Source organism: Sapajus apella, unplaced genomic scaffold (assembly GCF_009761245.1).
Source record: "Sapajus apella isolate SASKATOON/1434 unplaced genomic scaffold, GSC_monkey_1.0 scaffold3, whole genome shotgun sequence".
In the NCBI taxonomy this organism is placed as follows: Eukaryota; Metazoa; Chordata; class Mammalia; order Primates; family Cebidae; genus Sapajus; species Sapajus apella.
The window spans coordinates 19,265,003-19,272,111 of record NW_022436943.1 but is presented as its reverse complement, the minus strand read 5'-3'; the positions used below and the strand labels follow the sequence as shown (position 1 = coordinate 19,272,111).

The 7,109-nt window shown below is 44.6% G+C and overlaps 1 non-coding gene and 1 pseudogene across 1 annotated transcript; both read left to right on the top strand.

Annotated features, from left to right (window-relative positions):
- Window positions 1-908: 908 nt before the first annotated feature.
- On the top strand, window positions 909-1,049 carry LOC116536318. The gene has a single exon (XR_004262571.1). It is a non-coding gene; the product is annotated as a U4 spliceosomal RNA (small nuclear RNA).
- A 3,371-nt stretch (window positions 1,050-4,420) lies between these two features.
- LOC116529932 lies at window positions 4,421-5,092 on the top strand (annotated as a pseudogene).
- Window positions 5,093-7,109: the final 2,017 nt, after the last annotated feature.

The window sequence follows — 7,109 nt, the reverse complement described above, 5'->3', positions numbered from 1 at the left end:
AGCATGTTGAGAGGCCAAGATGGGAGGATCACCTGAGGTCAGAAGTTCGAGACCCGCCTGACCAACATGGAGAAACCCCATCTCTACTATAAAAATACAGAATTAGCTGGGCATGGTGGCACATGCCTGTCATCCCAGCTACTTGGGAGGCTGAGGCAGGAGAATTGCTTGAATCCGGGAGGCAGAGGTTAAGGTGAGCTGAGATCGCACCATTGCACTCAGCCTGGGCAACAAGAGCAAAACTCCATCTCAAAAAAAAAAAAGAAAGAAAGAAAAAAGAAAAGAAACAGCACAAAGAATTAGACACTGCCAGTAGGTTATCACAGAGCATTTTCACTTAATAATGTGTATCTGAGAGCAGTCCAAGAGGAATATAACTTGTTCTTACTCAGAATGAGTATTTTCACATTTTCTCAATACACAGTTAAACACCACCAACAAAATGCTCTGAAGCTTTTGGAGAAAGTTTATGGGCTATGCCCTCCTTCCTTTGCCGCCCCCGCACTCTGCAGCCTGGGCCCCCGTGGCTTTCAGCAGCCAGGGCCTGGCACCTGCCCACCCACATTTTCTTGGCCTACAGCCGGCTGTGGTCAGACCAGCAGCAGAAAGGAAGGGTGGGGGAGCAAAGAAGGAAGAGAAAGCACATTTTCCATGAGTAGTTGAGAAAGAGCTGCACGAGTCACGTCGACGCACAGGGCATAGCTCCGAAAGTGTTTTATTATGGGCGTTTACACCAAAGGTATCAGGAAGAATGTTCCATAAGGGTCTAGAAGGCAGTGGGTGCGGGAACATCAGGCTTTTGAACTGGTGGTGACAGCTGCATCTGAAAACATGATTGGTGGATGTGGGCAGTGAGAAGGGGCTTGGGGTCCCCAGGGACAAACCTGCTCCCTAGAAATGCAGCAAGCAGCTTTGCGCAGTGGCAGTATCGTAGCCAATGAGGTTTATCTGAGACGCGATTATTGCTAATTGAAAACTTTTCCTAATAGTCTGCCATGACGACTTGAAATGTAGTCAGCATTGGCAATTTTTGGCAGTCTCTAAGGGGACTGAATTACAAAAGAATAAAAATAAAAAAAATAAAAAAACATAAAAAGAAATGCAGCAAGCTAGGTTTGCAGGGGAGGTGTGAGGGGAAAAGAGCGATTTCCTTGAAGAAGTGCAATAGCAAGATTGGGCCCAGTGCCAGATGAAGGACGAGGGAACGCTCTGCCCCTCCTCACTGAAAACCAAACCCCACTTCCTCCATTTCCCACCTGCTTGTTTCTCCGTCCACCTCCCCACTCTCAGCTCGATTGCCTGACTTCACGTATGTGAGGGGCTGTAGCTAGAGCTCAGCCGTCAGCTAAGGCTCCAGATGACTGACGTCTCTTCCCACACACAGGCTTCTCAGTGGGTGGACACTAAGACAAGTAAAACCTGCAGTAGAGATTCTCATGACCTTGGGAGACGGAGAAACAGATCTTTGATCTTTGCCTCTTTCCTTTGGTTATTCATTTAATCTTGGTTCTCTGGGTTGTGCCTACCTCCATCTAAGCCAGATAATATAGAATGGTTTAGAGCTTCTAAATTAGGCTGTTAGCAGGGCAAGCATCTCACCCTGCAGGCCTGGCCCAGAGCTTACACCCAAGAAAGCAAAAACCCTCCTGTGGCGGGGCTTTCCTAGATGTAAAGCTTTCCCATGCCTGTAAGCAGGGGAGCTCCAGCCAAGATTATATTGGGCAGGTAATAAAATTAAGGGCAATAAAACCAGATAAACCACCTCATTAACAGCAGTTTACTGGTAAAGCCATTTCAATAACAAGAAGAGGAAAGATGGAAGACTCAAATTCTTTGTCAAGTTCTTTCCAATAGCCTCCTCTGAAAAGGAATATTCTTTTCAGGAGTGTTGTCTTGGAAGAGAGGGCGTATGTACATTTATCCAACACCTGCTAGGACCAAGGTAGTGGTTCAGAGAAGAGCCTCTGGAATTTGAACCTGTCACTTGATTGCTACTGAGAGATCACCAGCTAAACTGTTTGACTTTTCTCAGAACTTTTTATTTGTTTGTTTTGTTTTGTTTTGAGACAGAGTCTTGCTCTGTCACCCAGGCTGGAGGGCAGTGGGGTGATCTCGGCTGCAACTTCTGCTCCAGGTTCAAGTGATTCTCCTGCCTCTGCCTCCAGGTTCAAGCGATTCTCCTGCCTCTGCTTCCTGAGTAGCTGGGATTACAGGCGTGTACCACCAGACCCAGCTAATTTTTGTATTTTTAGTAGAGACTGGGTTTCGCCATGTTGGTCAGGATGGTCTGGATCTCCTGACCTCATGATCCACCTGCCTCGGCCTCCCAAAGAGCTGGGATTACAGGCGTGAGCCACCGCACCTGGCCACTCAGAACTTTTTTATCAGTCATGTAAATGAGAGAGTGGAGGTCCTGTACCAGTCTGTAAAGGATCAACTGATCATTGAGTGTTGACTTGCACATTAAAAGTCACACATAGTTTCAAAAAAGAAAAAAATGACTACCTATTTTCTAAAAATGGAACCATTTTCTTTTTCTTTTCTTTTTTTTTTTTTTTTTTTGAGACAGAGTTTCACTCTTGTTGCCTAGGCTGGAGTGCAGTGGTGCAATTTTGGCTCACCACAACCTCCACCTTCTGGGTTGAAGTGATTCTCCTTCCTCAGCCTCTTGAGTAGCTGGGATTACAGGCATGTGTCACCACACCTGGCTAATTTTTGTATTTTTAGTAGAGACAGGGTTTCTCCATGTTGGACATGCTGGTTTTGAACTCCCGACCTCAGTAATCTGCCCACCTTGGCCTCCCAAAGTGCTGGAATTACAGGTGTGAGTCACCTCGCCTGGCTGGAACCATTTTCTTAACTGTATATATCTTAGTGATATTATGCTGCTTTTAAGGGATTAAGAAGGAAAAGCATGAAAAGCAATTAGATTCTCAAAATTGCCTGTACCTGCCTGGGTGCCATGGCTCATGTCTGTAATCTCAGCACTTTGGGAGGCTGAGGTGGGAGGATTGCTTGGGGCCAGGAGTTCAAGACCAGCCTGGGCAACATAGCAAGACCCTTTCTCTATTTATAAAAAAAGATGCCTTATGCACACCACACTTTACCAAAGTATATAAACCTACACTCACTGTGTATGTATATTTACACTGTATATTTACCTGTATATGGCGAGATAGCTGAATTAGGATGCACTTCTAAGTGGCTTTTATTTTTTTAAGCATTGGCAAAATATTTTAATAAATACTTGCCCTTGTCAATTTTATTTCTATAAAATTTCAAATATCATTTGGTGATTAAGTTTCTAAATATCAAATACAATGCCCTCCTAACAATTGTAAACTGTATTTGCTAACTAAGAAGAGGCATGAAGTGTTCCATGACTGTATTATTCTTGGGAGGCAGGCTATGGTGGTGTGAGCAGCCATACCTTTAGGACATATCATGCTGGTGAACCACTGATTCATGACACTCTGCCAGGAATGGCCATCATCCAAGTCCCGGGGCAAGTTCAGAAGGGCTAGTCAGATGTTTAAATTCCTGCTTTTGTCAGAATCCTAGGGATTATTTTGATACCTTTTCCCCCCTCCCATCTGTATCCAATCAATTACCAGCATCTCTGAGCTGGTTTCACTCTCCAATCTGTCTGCTCCTCTTTTGCTCTACCACCACTTTCCTAGGCCAAACTGCCTGGATTATTACAAAATCTTTCCAGCTGGGCTACCTCCATCCACGTTTGTCCCACTCCAATCAAGTTCCCACACAGTGGCCAGGTTGATTTAAAAAGCGAGCACATGCTGGGCAAGGTGACTCGCGCCTATAGTCCCAGCACTTTGGGAGGCCAAGGCAGGTGCATCACCAGAGGTCAGGAGTCTGAGACCAGCCTGGCCAACATGGTGAAACCCCATCTCTACTAAAAATACAAAAATTAACCAGGCATAATGGCGCATACCTGTAATCCTAGCTACTCGGGAGGCTCAGGCAGGAGAATCACTTGAACCGGAAAGGTGGAGGTTGCAGTGAGTTCAGATCATGCCATTGCACTCCAGCGTGGGCAAAAAGAGTGAAACTCCGTCTCAGAAAAAAAAAGGTGAGCACGGACGTGAGTGGTCTTTCCTCACCCTTCCAGACCCAGTGGCTTCCCCTTGCTCTCAGATGGAAGATCAATATCTGCACCTGCCCAGGGGCCATGAATGAACTGGCCTCTCTCCAACTGGCCAGTCTCATCCTGTACTTCACATCAGTATTCTACCACTTCCTCCATGACATTGATCTGGTTATGGCTCCTTATGTCTCATGAAATTTGGGGAAGACTCACATACCTGAATTTTCCCCAAAGTTCCTTAGGTGGTTCTGAACCACTACTGTGGTTGAAAGTATTTATTAATGGCTAGACTGGCTCTTCCTGTCTGTGCCAGGGTGGCGTGTGGTGCATGCCGAGCCACAGAGGTGCTCAGGTTGTGCCCACAGGATGACCCAGTGGGAGACAGCAGCACCAGTGGTGGCAGAGAGCCCAGGGATCAAGCTCTTTGGGAAGTGGAGCTCCGATGATGTGCAGATCTATGGCATCTCCCTGCAGGATTACACTGCAGTGAAGGAGCAGTATGCCAAGTACCTGCCTCATGGCGCAGAGCGACATGCCACCAACGCTTCGGCGAAGCTCAGTGCCCCATCGTGGAGTGCCTCACTTACTACATGATGATGCACGGCCGCAACAACCGCAAGAAGCTCATGATCGTGTGCATTGTCAAGCATGCTTTTGAGATCATCCAGCTGCTCACAGGCGACAACCCTCTGCAGATCCTGGTGAATGCCATCATCAACAGTGGCCCCCAGGAGGACTCCACATGCGTTGAGCAAGCCGGGACCGTGAGACGACAGGCTGTGGACGTGTCCCCATTGCACAGCGTGAATCAGGCCATCTGGCCGCTGTGCACAGGTGCTTCTGAGGCTGCCTTCCGGGAACATCAAGAACATTGCGGAGTGCCTGGCAGATGAGCTCATCAGGGCTGCCAAGGGCTCCTCTTATTTTCCCGGTTGCTGCCCAATAAACCTGCCTTTTGGGATGGCCCCACAAAAAATAAAAAAATAAAAAAAGATAGCTAGACTGAAGATGGAGCCAAGTTGAAACTTGCACCCCAGGCTCTTCTGATAGCATCAGGATTTGACTTAGGTTTAAAAGGCAGGCCAGGAAAAATTTCAAAATGGCAAGCCATGGGGCAAGCTTTGCAGAGCAGGTCGCTGCTGTTCCTTCTGCTATCCCAAAAGGGTTGAAGAGTGAATTACACATAAACCACTAGGTAAATATCTTGTTTTTACCTAAATACTTCTGGATACTTTCTAGAAATATAAACTAAAAGAAGCAACCATGAGACTGAGGATGCATTCACAAAAGCTCTGAAACATTACAGATGAAGAAGATGGTTACTTTATAATAAAAAACTCAGCAGAAAATGTCTTTCTCTGGAGGAATAGAAGTTCGTGTTTGTAGACTCTGTATAATCATGTTGTAATGGAGCTCATTTAATGGATTCAGATGAGCTATGGGTCAAATCCTGTTCTAGAAACTGACAACTAGGAAAGGCTAAGCCTGATCAAATAGTATTTATTGATCTTCTCTTCCAATTCCATTATAGAAAGATTCCAATATATTGTCAAATTCACTTTTCTGCAAATATCTCATGAATTGCATTTCAAAAATGGGATTGATTGGTCGGGTGCGGTGGCTCACGCCTGTAATATTAGTACTTTGGGAGGCTGAGGCGGGTGGATCACGAGGTCAGGAGTTCAAGACCAGCCTCACCAACATGGTGAAACCTGGTCTGTACTAAAAAAAAAAAAAATACAAAAATTAGCTAGGCGGGGTGGGGGGTGCCTGTAATCCTAGCTACTCAGGAGGCTGAGGCAGGGAATTGCTTGAATCTGGGAGGCAGAGGTTGCAGTGAGCAGAGACCACATCACTGCACTCCAGCCTGGGCGACAGAGCAAAACTCTGCCTCAAAAAAATAAATGGAGGGGGGGTTGATTTTATTTGTCACTGTGGCTTATAGCACATACTGAGTCCTCAGCCAGCTGTGGGAGGATATGGCTAGTTTATTCGTTTATTCTTTTTTCTTTTCTTTTTTTATGGAACAAGAACAGTCCTGTTGCAATAAGGATATGGCTAGTTTAGATTCCCATCCGAGTTGCGTGTGACAGTGTCTGGCATCTTTTCAATAACCGCAGTCATAATTCCCAACATTACTTGGAGAGCAAAGCACAGGAGGAAATAAATCAACTTTTAATGTCAGGATATCACACCCTTTCTAACTTTTTTTGGACATGAATGAGGCAGTAATTGTATAATTAACCTTGAACTTATCACTTTATAGTCAAATGATTACTTTACAAAGAAGCTCTATCTGTAACATACAAGTTTATTTAATTTTTTAAAAAAGAGCTTTCTAGACTAGAAAAAAAAATCTTCTTAAAATAATGATTATCATCTGGGCGGGTGGCTCTCGCCTGTAATCTCAGCACTTTGGGAGGCCAAGGTGGGAGGATCACTTGAGCCCAGGAGTTCAAGACTAGCCTAGCCAACATGGTGAAACTTCACCTTATAAGAAAATAAATAAATAAAAATAAGAAAAGATAATTTTGTGTAAGTAATATATGTGAAAGTTCCCAAATGTAAAATGTTCAAGAGAACATATAATGAAAAATATGCCTAACTCCTACCCTCATGACCTCAGCCATCTAATTCTCTTCCCTGGAGGCAAACACAGTGACGAGTTTTTTTGTTTATCTGTCCAGAGACATTCTATGCATTTACATATACACACACATTCTTTTTTAAAACCCACCTGGTAGCATATCTTACATAATGTTGGCTTTTTTGTCTGCTTTTAAAATAAGATATGCTGTTGTTCCACATTAGTACATAGAGAGGGGCCTAATTTAATTGTTAATAGCTGTGTTTGATGCAATAATTCCTTCCTTTTTCTTCCTTCCTTTCCTTCTTTCTTTCTCTCTTTCTTTCTCTTTCTTTCTTGCTGTCTTTCTCTTTCTTTTCCTTCCTTCCTTCCTTCCTTCCTTCCTTCCTTCCTTCCTTCCTTCCTTCCTTCCTTCCT